Source organism: Cupressus sempervirens, chromosome 7 (assembly GCF_028749045.1).
Source record: "Cupressus sempervirens isolate cs-2001-9-10 chromosome 7, ASM2874904v1, whole genome shotgun sequence".
Lineage (NCBI taxonomy): Eukaryota > Viridiplantae > Streptophyta > Pinopsida > Cupressales > Cupressaceae > Cupressus > Cupressus sempervirens.
In genome coordinates, this window is record NC_143124.1 from 693239071 (window position 1) to 693257126 (window position 18056).

The window sequence follows — 18056 nt, forward strand, 5'->3', positions numbered from 1 at the left end:
TGTTGGTCCTTGTTACAATTACAATAATTGGATGCGGATTGTTCAATAAAAAAAAGAAGTGTAGGTATGCACTATCAACAAATTATATACAATGGAAAGAAAATCATCAAAGTAAAAAAAATTCTATGTAAATTAATGGGAGACCAAAAGCAATAGGTAATATTGTGGGTTTTATAAATATTACGTGACCTTCCTCAAATAGTAAGCAATCCAATTGCATTTTTGAGGCACGTAAGGGGAATCAAGTTTTTGTATGTGTGATCAAATCAATAAGTGCAGGGGAAGAACTGCTAATAGATTACCATTTAAATCGCATAGATACAAAGTTAATATCATGAGGGTGGTAAGTACTATATACCATTTTATTTATTAGTTTTTTTTTTTCTAAGATTAGTGGGCTGAAGTTTTTATATTTAATCTTTGTCACAGGACAATATGGATCAAACATGGGATAGAGGCCATGAGGATGCTCCTCATCCATTCTTCAGCCATAGTAAACCTTATTGAAATTGTACAAATTAGATAGTTGAAGAATGTTATATTATTATCAAGGTTGCATGGGGATGGGGGTACTTTGGATACTTAGGGTACCGATACCAGTACATAATAGGGGAAGGGGGGTACTTGGTTATCAAACTTAATTTTTAATTATACTTTTATATTCATATAAAATTTAAAATTATGAGTCTTGAAAAGTTTTTTTAAAACAAGAATAGTGGTAAAGTTTGCTAATGTAATGTATTGTTTTTAGTTTTAGATTGTTGTATGTTTTTAATAATAATATATGATAACTATTTAGATGCATAACAGAGAAGGAAAATTTTAAACATGAACACGAAGATCATAATTGGCAGAGAACCAGTTTAAACTTGAAATGTTGAAGCCCAGTAGGAGGAGAAATCACTTGAGTTTCAATCACCCATAAATGCTTTCAGACTTTTATTATATAATTAATAATTCCATCCCCCTAGTTAATAATTCATTGTAACAACAACCCTTTCCTAGAACTCTCTTGTCAAATGAACACCATAGTAATGCAAATAGAACTTTCTTTCCATATAACTTAGAATTGCAAAACTAAATTATTACGTGAGCAAATCATTTCATTCTTTGAACCTTTCATAGTGTGAGAAAATAGAACATGTCATTTTAGTCAATTATCCATCTGATTCATAGAAGACAACTGATAGCCTCAAAATATTAACTGCTATATAGAAAATTTGAAATTTGGAGACATGAAAAGTTTTTTAAAAAAGAAAACAATGATAAAGTTTGCTAATGTAATGTATTGCTTTCAGTTTTAGATTGTTGTATGTTTGTAATAATAATATATGATAACTATTTAGATGCATAACAAAGAAGGTGGACTTTAAACATGAACAAGAAGATCATAAATCATATGACAATGACATATTGCAAATAGTGATAAAGTTTATTGTTAATCAATATTGTATCAAAGTTTCAAACTAATTAGGTATTGAATTAAGCTTGATAAACGACAAGTTGATATACAAACAAAAAATTGAAAAAATAATTAGACATCTTAATCAATGTCCTTAGCTATGATTTTCGAGTTTTTATGAAAGTTTTACTGATATTTTTGTCACAATTTTATGTTTAGGATCGAGGAAGAGCACTTGTAAGAATAGAGGCAGCTAATAATCCTTTTGATGAGGATATCGCAGATGTCCCTAATTAAACATATAAGATGAAAAAAAAAAAAAAAAATATCAATATAAATAATGAGCATTTTTTATGATCGCTAAAGTTTTTTATATTTAATCTTTCTCACAAGACAATATGGATCCCCCACAGGATAGAGGCCATGAGGATGCTCCAGCTCTCACTCATTCCTCAGTGACGGTAAGCCTTATTGAAATTGTATAAATTAGATAGTTGAAAAAATGTTATATTATTATGTTATCTTATTTAGGGGTTTGGAGTTTTTATGAAAGTTTTGCTTATATTTATGTCACAATTTGATCTTCAGGATAGGGGAAAAGTGCTTGCAACAACAAAGGCACCTACCCCTTCTGATGATGATATCGCAGAGGTGCCTAATTTAAAACATATGATGAGGAAAACATTTTAAAAAATTAATTTAGAAATTATGAGCATTTTCGAAGATCCAAATCCAATGGAGGAGGTGCTAAAGAGGCAACATAATTTGATGGCCACAACATGTCATTTTGAAGTAAATAGTAATGAATCTTTAATTATAGCAAAAGTTCAATAAAGGTTAATTTTATGTTCTGAATGTATGTGTTCTTGCTATAGGATTTTTTGTAAACTCAAATGCCTGGTCCAGGACATCGCAGTGAGGCTAGTACTAGCAGAGCTCCAACTCCCTTAGGTAAAATAATCCTTAAATTGACAAGTTACAAGGAATTTTTTCTTTGATTGAACATTCAAAAACTTTTGAACTCTTACTTTTATTATATCATAATGTCTTTGCTAACAATGTATTTTTCACTAGGTCATCAAGTGCAAGAGACTCCTCGAAGGTCAATAGAGGTCCATCAGAGATTGTCAGTTGCAATGTCTGCAACAAGGGCCATGCAAACATCAACATCTTCATAGTCTATGCCTGGTAAATCCTTGTTTTGGTATATATAGTTTTTTGTTGATTATGGTTTGATAATTTCTACTTTAATCATGGGTTCATCTAGTAGTACATTCATTGCCAAGGTCTGCAACACCAGATACATATCATAGTACATGTATTGGTGATAATTCAACATCATTTCTTGGATCTACCCGTGTTTCTTGCACGGGAGCTATGCAAATTTCATTGTTGATTGATGACAATGAATTGATGCCTTTGAAATGTTGAAAGCTTCTTGGTACTTTTAAATTATTATTTTTTATATTGTAATACGCATTTTCCTATTCATAACAAGTTTTGGATTGACAATCCCATAATATTTTTTGTAGGAAATAATTGCTTTTATAAGACGCTTTATGACCATGCACTAAAGATATTTGGGCCCACCATATGTTTAAGGTACACAAATTTAGTTAATTTTTCTATCTAATTTTTTTTTGTTTTTTCTTGAAAGGTGGAACTTGCAAGATAAAAAATTTAAAGATCAGTTCATTGCAGATTTAGAGCATGACTTTAGTAACATTTTGAAGGAGAAGAAAATTTTGGAAAAAGTTGAAAAACTTTTGAGCACTGTGAGGGACTCCTATAGAAGGAGTCTCATCCACAATCCAAAGTATGAGCGTCCTCCCTTTATTTCAGTGAGGGATTTGAATGACTTCATTTTGGATGCAAAGGAAAAAATGGATATTAAAAGAGGTGTTACACCTGCAAATGAGAGAAGAAGGTATGCAATAGTATTAACTAATAGTGCAATGTAATAATAAAATGATTAAGAATTTTTATATCTATATCATCTAACATATTTCAAAATTTTCATAGGTTGCAGGATACATTAAAGGCAACAAAGGTCAGGCTGGAAAAGATTGGGCAGCACAAACTTGGCTCTGGTGGATATTCAAAAATTAAAGCATGAATCATAAGTAGGAGTAAATAAATTCCTAAAAGAAAATATCTATAAAATAGAAATAATTTTTTTTAATCAAAAAATGTAGGGCTCTGAATTTAATTTAGAGGCCACGAGAGAATATCAAAAAATTGCCTTCAAGGAAGGCTATCAAGCCGTGGCTAAATGCCTACGCAAAGATTCCACTAGCCTAACCTAAGAGCCCCTTGCATCATGTGAACAAGTAAATATTCAAAAATATATATATTAGAATTGAATACTTGAGAAAAAATCTATTTGATGATAATGTGTGCATGGCATTGCAATGCAACCTCCTAATTGGAACATAGATCGTTATTATATGCCTCATGATGAAGCCCCTGATTTGCATTGTAGTGTCGATGGAGCTATTAATTTGATATTTAAAAATAATTATGTAATTAATAATACAATTTAACATCTTAAATTGAACTTGGTGTAACTTTTTTTTGTGTATATTTTAGAGGATACAAAATGTCATGCTGAATGAGTGCCGAAGGATGTTCAGACTGATCACCATGTAGATCATGTGGCACATTCAGGTAAAGAAAATCTATGTTTTTTTTTCATTAAATTTTTTTTTTTGATTAATAGTTATTTTACTTAATTAAATACATGCAATTCACTACTATAAATGGTTTGAATTTAACTCATGATGCAGTTGTTTTTGTAGCAGACCCCCCTTTGCAACAATGACCACCTCTTCTTGAATAGATGAGGAGGAGACATGCATTGGCATTAGAATCAATAGATGAGGGAAATGACAAGGACATTGATATTCCTCTTACAAGATACTTAAATAAAGAAGAACATTAAGAAGCCAAAAAGGAAACGATGTCAATGAATTTTATGTGTTAATGAAATATTCATGAATGTTGTGTGTTAATGAATTTTATGTGGTAATGAAATATTTACGAATGTTTTGTGTTAATGAATTTTATGTGGTAATGAAATATTCACAAATGTTGTGTGTTAATGAATTTTATGTGTTAATGAATTATTCATGAATGTTGTGTCTTAATGAATTTTATGTGTTAATGAATGTTATCGTGTGATTATAATGATTGAATATTATATTTCAAAAATGGTTGAATGAATGAATGTTATTAGATGTTAATGAATTTTATATGTTAATGAATGTTATTGTGTGATTATAATCATTGAATGTTATATTTTTAAAAAATGGTTGAATGAATGAATGTTATTAGATGTTAATGAATTTTCTGTGGTAATGAATGTTATCGTGTGATTATAATGATTGAATGTTATATTTCAAAAATGGTTGAATGAATGAACGAATGAATGCTAGATGTTAATGAATTTAATGTGTTAATGAATGTTATCATGTGATTATAATGATTGAATTTTATATTTCAAAAATGGTTGAATGAATGAATGAATGTTATTAGATGTTAATGAATTTTTTATGTGATTATAATGAAATTTATCATGTGATTAAACTACTCTCAAAACTAAGTGAAGCTCAAACTAAACTAAACTAAACAGAAATCAAATTTCTAAGGCCAGCTATATATAATCATCTATGCCTTATTAGGCAGAGGATGTTGATTATCTTCTACGCATGCACTTCACAACTTATAATCAACCACTAAACTCTTTTCTTCTAGTTCATTACCATTCTCACAAAATCTAGGTACATACATGGTATGGCAAGAAAATGAATCATTGCATTATCTGATTTAGATTTTGGGATATAAGATTAATGATTTCTTTCTCACACAATTCTTGCTCTTTTATTTTTAATTGGAAATTTAGTTGGCTTTTCTTCTTGGAAGAACTGGCATCCCATCAGGCTGCAGTTTAGTGGTAACTACCTTCAAGATTCCTCTTATATTTGTGAAGGTATTTAGTTAAATTGTTTCAGAGGAATCCTGCTTGATTTTTCCCAATTTTGATTGTACTTCATTTTGTTGGTTCAATAACTCGATCTAATTCACTGGGGTGGAAGAAACTTTGCAAGATTGCAAAGGAAAGTAAAAATAGGCACAAGCTTCATTGAGTTATGGGATTGTGTCAGTAGAAAACTTTATTTTGGTACCCCAAGATCCTATCGCATAAGGTCTAAAGTTCCCCCGTTACCCTTATATTCTTCTTCTTCTTCTTCTGAATATTAGTTTATAAAGTGCAATGATAAAGGTTAAAAGTTGTAAATCATTAGAGTTATTTTCAAATGGGCACTACATGTTTCTTAAGGCTCCATGTAAGAAAATTCTATCTATGTTTTTCCAATTAATCTGTCCGACAATAGTTTAAATGAAACAAAACTTGAATCACTTGCTAGTCTAACAAACTTGAAGAAACAATGAATATCTTCTTCAAACTTTAAAATTGTGCACTCTTTGTTATCCTAGTTGTTGTTGTTGTTATCCTAGGTGTTGTTGTTTTCCTAGTTTTCCTAGTTGTTATCAGTTTGGTTTGTTCTTGCTTTAAAATATTAAAGTACATTTCTTAGCCTGAAATTTGTGAGAATCCTACATCTGGAATCTCTGAAGATCTTATTGAGTAGACTTTTTTATTCCTCCGTTAGAGTGAAGGGATATCAAAACATGTACCTTTTTTCCTTCAGGCTTTGTCATTATTGGAGCCGAAAGTGCACATGTCACTACTTCTCAAACCACTATTAAAAAATGATGTAAATGCTATAAGCACTTTAAGGTATTTGCTTCTTTTCTTTTCTTTTATTATTGTGAATCTAGTATTTTTCCAACAGTTCTTATTTATTGAACTTGGAGGATAGACAAAATTAGATCCTTGACTCAAAAAGGTCTCTTTTTGGCCTTTTGTTGCTAGTTTTATATGCACACTACTTCAATTCTATACTATTTGGTCACTGCAGAAGTTTTTAATCTTGTGCATGCAATTTACAAGTGTTGGATACTATTTTGAGATAGTCAGAAGAGGATACTAATGTTGCAAGAATAATGGAGGAGCTTGGATATGGCTGTACAATCGATGTTGCACATTGCAAAGATGTTGTGTCATTGTTTTACCCACTTATAGAGCAGACTATTTCCAAGATAATCAATACTATTGTTCACACTCACACAAGCCTTGTTGATGCTCATGGCACACATGGACCATTTTATTCTTCACTTTTTAGTAGTTCCACAAGTAATTGTTCATGGTTAATCTCCTAGAACATAGACGTTCTTTTAGATTCTATTAAGGAATTGGTGAGTCTTCTACAATTTAATTAACTCGTTGCAAAGCTATATATTTTATTTGTGTCATGGTTTAAGGAGCTTTGGATGAAGTTAACACTGGTTGTTATTGCAGGCCCCATACATTAGTTAGGTTAAAGTAACAGAGGCTTTAGATCATGGAGGGTTTTATATACTTGATCAACAATCACTCTCAATGCTGATGTCAACCTATGCATAAAATTTCCAGGTAAACATGGCAAAGTTCTATATCACCAGATCCTATTTGCATGCTTATATATTTTGTGCATTTCTGTAATGCTCCCTAAGTAGGGAAAAAAGGGTTTGCTAACCATAAATGACAAACTAAATATAATTGGTTTTGAATTTTAATTGCTTGCAGGATCCACTTCTTGTTCATACATTTTGTAGAAGTGTATGGAAGAATGATGAAGGTCAACTATCATTCTTGAGATTTGTTGTATTCGCATTCACTAAAATTCTAACATTTACAAATTCAAGAAGGCTATAGGTGATGAGTTAGCTTACAATTTCATCTATTTTTTTAATTGATATTCTAATGGTGGAGTGCACTTTACCTTTGAATGTTAAGAGTATGAGTCATCTGTTCAATCAATTTCTTCATGACTTGCATGAAGCATTGCCCATTGGAGTACACCATACTCAGAATTGGATCCAATGGTTTAGCTAGTTTAACGTTCATATCTTATTCCAAATAAACATATTTGTTTTTTTTTTGGGATTTGAACATAACTCTCCACTATGAAAGCTTCAATGATTTAACATTTTATCCCATCACATTTGACACAACCTTCTTAGCTGTTATGCTATTTTTTGATTTTTGATTAATTTAAAAAATCCCACTTTGACAAGAACCCTTTGAAGGTCCACATGGAAATAAACTTTCATTTGGTAATATGAATCAAGCATGGTTGTCCATTGATCTGGTAGAGGTACTATTCCATTTGGTAGAGATGGGGCATGGGGCTATTGTGCGCTCGATGTTTGAGTATCCTATTGATCACTATCCAAAGACTTTGCTCGTCATTGTTGCCCAAGTCAAAGTTAGTTGCCTGTGGCACTTTTGTTTCATTTCTTTTCTATGTTTGTGACACTAAATTTATGCTGACTAATCAAAATGCAACACCACTTGTGCAAACCAACTTCAACATGCTTCAGCCTGATATATTTTCTACTATTTTTTCCTTATGCCTTGGGGGGAATATTAATAGCAACATTGTACTTATCAAATTTGGCATATTAATCCTCAAATTTTCCTCTAGAGTATGATGGAAATCCATTCAAAAGATCCTAGTAGTATCTCAAAATTGCAGATGCATGCCAAGAGATAAAGGTAAGACAATGATTTCATTACAACACAATCATGTGTTCATATTTTTATTCTTGTGTATGCAAGAATGAAGCTATATTGTTTTCCCACATTTTAACACATACTATTTATGCATATCATGTCTCACTATTATGCCATAAAGAAAGAACCAAGTGCCACAATTGTTGGTAATTTTTGGTAAAAGTTAGTACTAGAAACATTAGCCATGTCATTGCTTAGGGATTGTGTACTGGGGATAGCTAGGGAATCCCATGTTTTCCTTACCCTCTAATAAATTTCAAACAAACAATTGGAGAGGGCCCCTATAATTTATGTTTTATTATCTTAGAGTTTCTTTTGGTTTAATATTTAGGTTATTGTCATCATTATTAAACACATAACTTGTAATTTTTAGGCATCACCTCTTGTGTTGGACATGACACCCTTTTCTTTTGCAATTGAACTTGTGGCTCTTGCATCCAGAAGGGAGTATTTGAATTTGGAAACATGGCTAAATGAAAATTTGAGAACTCATAGGGATACCTTATTTTAGGTAAAGGTTTTGAATGATGCTTATCCCTTTCAAATTGGTTACAATGAGCAATGTTGTATGCTTTTTTTAGTGACATGGATTTTATTTGTTTAAGCAAGCTCTGCCTAGGGGATAGTATCTATTATATTGATCACCAAAAATAATATACATATGTTATGGAGAAGATCCTCCAATACATCCTCAAGGATAAAGGTATCCAATACCCTCACCAATTGGGGCCAACCTAGCTACAACTTCCTTCGAAAAAGGGTTGTCATTAACTTGACAAGATTAAAAAAACTTTTCCATATCATTAACTTCAGCAACACAATTCTTGAAGATTTTCCAGGCTTTTTCCATAATCTTTTTCTTTTACTGATCTTCAGGAGCAAGCAATACCTTTAGCAAACCACCCAAGAGATTGGTATCCATTAGGTCTAAGGCCATATTCACTTGGTGAAATAGTTCATTCGTGAGCATTCTTCTGACCATACTGTTGACAAGTGTCAAGTGGCCTATAACTTGAATGATGGGCAGGAAAAGGTTGTGAATAAGTTTTCCATCATGAACATGATGGCCAAACCAGTAATTTTTCCCCAGAAGCACAATCATGGTCACCTTCTTCCTTTCATTGGCTTTGTTAAAGATGTACTACAACTGCTCTCTTGACAGTTCCCTCAACTCCACTTCCTGTAGGGATTTACAACTGATTCCCATCATATGTGCCATTGCCTCCCTTATCTCTGTAAGCTGCAAAACCTGCAACCAAAAAATTGGTGAGATCTTCCCTATTGAGGGTTTTTTTTTCCAAAACTCTAGTAGTGCCAAAAAAGACTGCAAACACTCTAGACTTGTCTATGGAGGCTGCCTTTGTAGTCATAAACACTCTAGACTTTCCTACAAAGGTTGTCATTATAGAGCTTGAAGGACTCTGCAATAGTTACACATGATAACAAGGAGCTTGTCCTTCCTGTCCATGCCGATAAGATTTCCTATCATATCCCTGCCTCGTCAATACATTTGATATGTATTTCAATTTAAAAGGCATTACATATTTTAATCAATAATATAATATTTTAAAAAAATAGAAATAGATGTCATAATTTCGATGAAAGGGACCACAACATTTCCATGAGGATGCTATATGTGCAATGTAAGTTTTGGCTACTATTTATTGCCATTTTTATGAGATGGAGCATAGAATTTTGATGAGGATGCTATCTATTTGATGTGAGTTTCAACAAGTATTCGTCACAATTTTTACAACAAGGAGCGTAGCATTTCTATCCATTTGATGTGAGTTTTGAAAACTATTCTTCATAATTTTGATGACAAGGAGCACAACATTTCGAGAAGGATGCTTGCAATGCTTGCAGATTGAGGTAGATATCCCAACAATAGTTTCATCGATATATCTACAATAGTAACATCAATATTTTGACAAATATTTTGTTTTTCATAAGCTTGACGAAAAAAGTTTGACGATAGTGTTCATCAATTTATTGACATGGTGGTGTTGAAATTGCAACGAATCCTCGTCAAAAATTAGGTCTAAATTTATTAGTGAAGTGTGAGAATAAATAACATATAATATTAGATTTTAAGCTAGATGTGAAAGAATAAAATGCAAGCACATAAGTTTTTGATTAAGGAAACTAGGTTTTAATGGGGCTTTGAAACCCTTACACGTCTAAAAGTAAAACACGGATAAAGTGCTTAAAGTATCAAACAAACTAAAAGAAACATTTTGAAATAGCCCCCCACTGGGAAACAAGATAAAATCTAGACAAAAAAAGGGGAGTAGAATAGAATACCAGGAGAGGCCCAAATGCCAAGAAAGCTACTTAGGTAATTTCTCTATGTATTTTTGTAGCTCAAATTTCTAGCATAGACATTCTTCCAGCCATTTCTTTCATATTAGGCAAATCTTTATCAAGTTCTTGGATGTCCTTCTTTATGCTGGATTTGGTTCTTTTCCTCGAGCCATCCTCAAGAGACCTATCTTTGGCATTGTTAAGAGAATGATTATCCTCCTTGCTGACCCTATGTTCTTCAATTTTTTTGATGAGCACCTTTATGTTCTAATTTTCCTCTTTGAGGATGTTGTACCTTTGCTCAACAACATTTTCAATAGATACCTCCATGGTTTGAACTCTACTCTTCACTTCCTCCATTCTATTATCCATATCCTTATCCTCCTATGTTTTCCTGTGCTGGAAACTACAATTATCCCTCTCCAATCTGCTCACTCTGTATTTGAGCTCCTGAATTTCATGGAAAGTCCATTTAGTGGTTTGATAGCTATCCACAACATTTTTTTTGCATTGTTAAGCACATCCATTTGAGATTTTTCCTTTGTGATATCACTTAAAATCACAAGGGTCGAGTCAATCATGTAGTGCTTCCCCCTAGTTTATATTTTTCTATCATTGCTGAACTCTTTTAGGCTAGTTTATTCTTGATGATTAGTAGCACTATCTTTCAGATTATCAGATATTGTTTCATATTTAGGTGATTTTATGATCAGACTACTTGGTACTATTTACTTCATTTATGCATGATGATGATTATTACAATGATTTTAGTTATTTGATGATGATTAGTTAGATGGATTATTAGACATTTTTTCTTATGGATACTTACCCCATACTACATGTGTATGGTGTGCATGTATATTTTCTTTATGTATGACATTTATGATGTGGTTAAGGAAGGGAGTCGTAGTCACCTACTAGTCAGGATCTATACAATGCACCACTTCCTACCATTGCCTATTTAGTTTAGTATATATGTGTTTGTACATGTGTGGATTTTATGCAAATTGTAGGTACTAGGTATTGAATTCTCTGAATTGCCATGATGAGTGTACCCTATCGCATTATCTCAATGGTAAGAGAGAGAACATAAATTATTCAGTCCAAATCCTAAACTTTTAAGCCAATTGTCCTAGAAAATTAAGACAAGTATCTGAGATGATTACCTTATGAATGTGTTGTATGACATAAATTTGTAATTATAACCCTTTAAATTGATCTTGTATGTGGTATTTTATGATGGGTTTTCGTAATTTTTGTCATAGAAGTCTTTGGTGATTTTTATATTAAATAAGTCAAATTAATGATTTAATTTAATAGAAAATTATTATGATATTTTTAATATTTAATTAATTGGAAAATTAATTAAATAAAATATTAAATAATATTTATTTAATTTAGTAATAGTATATTTAAGAGATCATTTTTAAATAAATGATAAATACAATTATTACTTGAGTTTATAAATATTTTATCAATTAAACACTTCAAAAATAAATTAAATAGTGGAAAAGATATTAAGTTATTAAAGTTAGTTAGAAATGCATAAAGTATGCATGAGATTAAAATATAATAAATTAATTAAAAAGAGAGGCAAGTAAATTTAAATAAAGATATTTTAAATTGAAATAAGCATGCATGAAAACATAAAAGAAAAGTTAATAAAGAGTTAAAGAGTTGTGAGCAAGGAGTCCATTCGGGTGATCGCACAATTAGTGCCTAAATTTAGGAGAGAACTCCTTATTAGCATTTGAGAGTTCATTTTTGGGGGATTGGGAATTTCGGAGAACGAATTTTTGTTGAAAATGTAGATGGAGTAACTGAGAAGGGCAAGGGGAGGGGGGGGGGGGGGGGGGGGGGGGGGCGATAAATCAGTTACCACAAAAACACTTTCACAGATCCCTTAGATGTCAACAAAACTACTTACTATTATCACTCAGTAAACATACTAAAAAATGTCGTAACTCGATAATTGTAGTGTATGTTATACTTTAAACTGAACTTAAACATTCATAGTGATTAACTTGCAAGCATAAAAGAAATAACATGAACACATGAGACACCAGATTTAACATGAAAACCCAATATGGAAAAAACCACGAAGTAACTAGCTACTGATTTTCACTCTTCTGAAGTGAGCCCTATTAGGAGCCAACCTGGTTAAAGGTTACAAAACACACTGTGAGGTGTGAACTTGTTAGGGGATTTAATCACCCTGTTAGGAGTGGCCTTGCAAGAGGTCTTAAAAAAATTCAATGGAACTATCACCTTGTTAGAAGATTTACAACTGGCTATTAAACCAACTCTATTAAGAGATTTTGGAATCACTGCTACAATGGTAAGAAAGTAACAATGAAATGACTTGAATGAGATCCAACTAAATTGATGATTTATAGATCTCTGTTCTACTTCATGCTAGATCCTTCCTGATCGAATATAACTTTGCTACTCCTTAAGGATATATGACCATCCTTCAAGTTCACTCACACTTTCCACCTTAAACAATCAATACACTTGCATACTCACTCACATTTTAGAAACTCAACTTGACCTTTCATATATACCATCTGGATGATCAAGTTGGCTCATTTACAAATTATAATGACTAATAATCATTACCTCAGTTGGCTATAAACAACACTTGAATTAATTAAACATCATAATGCAAAATCAACAAAATCCTTCATTAGTCAACCCTGCTCGGTAAGCACTGACCCTGAAATGATTTCTTGTGTTGACCAAAAAATATTTGGTTAACGCTGCGAACTTGCAAAATCCTTTGGCAACCAAGTGAACTCGGTAAACACTAACTCTAACCAATTTTCCTTCATTAACCATGAGAGCTCAGTTAACATTGCTTTCTACTATAATCTCCTTTGACACTCGAGTGAGCTCAGTAGACACTATCTTTGCAGAGTAATCTCCAGGAATGCTCAGTAGACAAGGAAAATTTTCTTGTTGACCAAGTGAGCTTAGTAAGCACAGACTGATCGCTAATATGACATTTGTGTAACATCAAAGACTACACACAATTAGAAAATTGTATGCAACAATCTCCCTCTTTGACATTGATGGCAACACAATATGTCATAGCACAATGAATTTTGAAAACAAAATTTTCTCTGATAGAGAGTTTCTCCCTCTTAGATCTTATACCACAAACTTCTCTCATGCAATAATCTCCCTCTGTGAAGGAATTACATAGCTTCTTCTTCAAACAAATGATAGTAAACTCTCCCTCATACAAATTTTAGAAAGATATGATAGTAAACTCTCCCTCTTTGACAACACATGCCAAATAAGTATCAATGTACCTTGAGTACTGATTCATATGCAATGTTATCTTGATTATGTTGCATTAACTAATAGATCTTCAACTTGGTTCCTGTTTATGCATCACTAAAACTTTATTTTAGTGAGCTTCAAATAGGGGAATGACCCCTAACTTACCTCTTAGTTACAAAAATGCATCCTTAGGTAATGGCTTGGTGAATATGTCTGCAATCTATTTTTTTGTATGGACATATTCCAATCTGATCTCTTTGTCCTACACTAATTCTTTGACAAAATGATATTTTATAGAAATATGCTTGGTTTTGGAATGCATCACTAGATTCTTAGATATGTTAATTGCACTTGTATTATCACAAAACATTACAATCAATTCTTTAATCTCAACCTTCATACCTTGCAACAACTATTTAAACCAAACAATATTAGAACAATTCACTGCTGCTGCAACATATTCTATGTCTGCTATAGATTGGGATGTGCAATTTTTCTTTTTACTTGTCCAAGATACCAATCTTTTGCCAAGAAAGAATGCTCCTCCACTTGTACTCTTTCTGTCATCCATATTTCTAGCCCAATCAGCATCAGTAAACATTTTTAGGTCCAGATTTCCTCCAAATTTATATCATAGACCATAGTCTTTAGTACCTTTCAAATATCTCAAAATTCTTTTGATTTCCATCATATAATTTTCTTTGGGTTTAGCTGAGAATCTTGCTACTATACCAACTGCAAGAGCAATGTCAGGTCTTTTATAAACCACATACTATAACTTTCCAATCACTGATCTATACAAGGTTCAATCTACCTCTTTTGAATCATCATCTTTGGTAAGCTTTAGTCCAATACATGTGGGGGTACCAATTGGTTTAGAATCTGCCATACCAAACTTCTTGAGTATCTCCTTGATATACTTAGACCAAGTAATGTAGATATCGTTCTTTCTCTATTGTATCTTTAAACCAAAAAAGAACTTAATCTCACCAAACATAGACATTTCAAACTCTTTGTTCATTTTCTCTAAATTTTTTTTGCATAGATAATCAATCCCTATAAATAAAGTATCATCCACAAATATTTATGCCAATACAATCTTGTTTTCTAGTCCTTCCTTGATGTACAAACTACTATTATAATTTTTTCTCTGGAAACCAATTTGTATAAGGTAGTTGTGCAACCTCTCATACCATGCTCTAGGTGCTTGTTTCAGAGAATACAATGCTTTGTGTAATTTCTAGACCATGTCCCTTTTGTTTGGATCAACACAACTTTTTGGTTGTTCAATGTAGACTTCTTCATCAAGAATACCATTGTGAAATGCATATTTAACATCCATCTAATATATCTTAAATCCTTTATGTGTTGCATATGCAAGTAAGGTCCTAACACCTTCCAATCTTGCAATAGAAGCAAAAGTCTCACCATAATCAATGCCTTCTTCTTGAGAGTAGCCTTTACATACCAATTTAGCTTTGTTTCTTGATACCTTACCATCTTCATTCAACTTATTTCTGAATACACATTTTGGTCCAATCACATTTTTATCTTTAGGCCTAGGTACAAGAGTCCAAGTTTTGTTCTTCTCTATTTGCTCTAATTCTTGATTCATAGCCTCAATCCAACTTGCATTTTCCAATGCATCTTTAACATTTCTAAGTTTAAAATTAGCAAGCAAACATGTACCTTTTAGCTTACTTTTTTTCTAGTACCTTCTGATTTATCTCCAATAATTTGGTCTAGTGCATGATGCCTCCTAACGTATTTGGCCAATACAGGTTCTTTGCCTTTTGATTGAATTTCACTGTCTTCATTTTGAATTTCAACTTCTAGCTCTGGTTGATTTGTCTATGGCTCGGGTCCTTTAGACTCAGTAGACATTGGCACGATAGCTTCAGACTATGACTCGGTTTGAACTTCTTGTGACTCGATGACTGTGGAAGATTTGGGAGTTGAAGTCTCCTTATTGATAGATGTGTCTAGCAATGTATTAGGTTCAATGTAAACAAATTTCCTATGGTCTTCTAGTTGCTTTTTTCTTTCTCATTCAATCCTTTCTGCAAACTCATCAATTCTCACATGTGCACTTTCTATGATTTTATGAGTAGACAAATTCAAACATCTATATGCCTTACTTCTGTAAGAATATCTTAAGAATATACCTTCTTGTTCAGTCCTTTCTGCAAACTCATCAATTCTCACATGTGCACTTTCTATGATTTTATGATTAGACAAATTCAAATATCTATATGCCTTATTTCTGCAAGAATATCCTAAGAATATACCTTCATCACCTTTCACATCAAACTTGCCTTTTCTAGATTCTTTCAAGATATAACATTTACTTTCAAAAACTTTCCAGTAACTTACATTGGGTTTGTAGCCATACCATAGCTCATAGGGAGTTTTAAATGAGTCCTTCTTCAACTGTACTTGGTTTAAAGTATGAACTGCAGTGCTGATAGCTTCCTTCCAGTATTTGATAGCAATCTTCTTTTCAGTCATCAAAGTTCTTGCACAATCTATGCTAGATCCATTTCTCCTTTTAGCTATTTCATTCTTCTTGGGAGTTCTAGGGGTTGATACATTTCTTTTGATTCTTCTTTCAATGCAAAATTTATTGAATTCATTAGAGATGAATTCACCACCTCTATTTGATCTTAAGCATTTTAGTATTTTTCCTATTTCTTTCTCTACTCTTGCCAAATACCATTTGAATTTTTCAAATGCTTCTGATTTCTCTCTAAGATACATAACAATCATCATTCTTGAATAGTCATCAACAAAAAGAATAAAGAATTTTTCTCCAACATAGATTTCTATTCCAATAGGTCCACATAAATCAATATGCACAATTTCCAATATATCTTCAGATTGATAGTTTTTTAAAAAAAACCAGTCTTTCCAATTTTTCCAATCTGACAATTCTTGCATAAACCAACATCTAGTTTCTTCAAACTAGGAATGCCTCTTACTTTTCTGAATTTTCTTATTTTCACCATGTTATCAAAAATCACATGACATAACCTTTTGTGCCATAGCCAACTTTCTTCAACTTGAGCAATAAAACATGAGCAATCACCAAGATCAAGATAAAACAAGTTACCTTTTGTTTGTTTGCCTAATCCAATCAATTTTCCTTTGTCATCCAGTAGTCTTGGCTTTCCATGCATGAATTCCACCTTGAATCCAATGTTGATTAACTAAGCCACACTCAGTAGATTATTTTTTAGTCGTTCAACCCAATATGGATTGTCACATACAAGTTCTTTGGTTAATGAGATTCGGCCTTTCCCTTTTATTCAACAAGGTTCATTGTTTCCAAACCTTACACTACCACTATCATAGTCTTCAAAATGTTCAAACTTTATTTTTTCATGAGTCATATGATGTGAACATCCACTATCTATGATCCATGTATCATTTTTTCTCACATGAGAGATAAGTGTCATCTTATCTTCTTCATCATCGGATTCATCTTTCATAGTGTTGGTAAACAAATTCTTCTTCTTCTGATTCTCCTTTTTAATTTTCCCAATTTGTAATGAAGAACAACTTTACATAATAGTTGGGAAACTATTTCTGAGAATAACTATTTTCTCTCTAAATCAAGGTACAACTCCCTATGTGAATAATGTTCAAGGAATTATGTTTGTTCCTACAATCTAACATGGGGTATGCTCTTAACCCGAGAGCAAAAGAGGCAAATTGAATTAAGCCTAAACAGGACTTAATCCAAGCAAGATCAACTTTCTAATCTATAAACCAAGGAATAGAACTCATAATTCTTATGAATCCATATACTCAACATTTGATTAACCTACAACAAAAGCTAACAAAAAAATAAAATGAAATGATTAAAAACTTCTAATGAATCTTTCTCTAAATACCCCAAAGCACTTCTTACTATGGTTAATTCATATCCTCATGACAAAAGAATAAAACATCTTTTCTCTCCTTCTATAAGTCAAAAAAAGAAAGACACATAGAAGCAACGACTAATTAAGTGGAACGGAAAACCATTGACATAAAATCCTCTTTATTGGCTCTACAGTATTAAGTCTAATACATCAACAATTTTGCCCCTCCCTATATGCAATGAAAAAAAATATGCCCTTTTTCTCTACTCCAGCACTCTGACTGTATGCAGGAAAAAAAAAGAACCTTAATAGACATCAATTTGCAATAAATAGATCTTTTTTGACTGTTCAGTTCACCCTCGGTTCCAAAACTGACTGTTCAGTTTCACCTTCAGTTCCAAAATTGATTGTTTAGTTTCACCGTCGGTCTTACTAGTACGCATGGATTAGCATTTCTCCTAAGCCTAACCACTTTGAAATATAAAAGATTGCTACAATACCAAGATATTATTTGGCAACAACT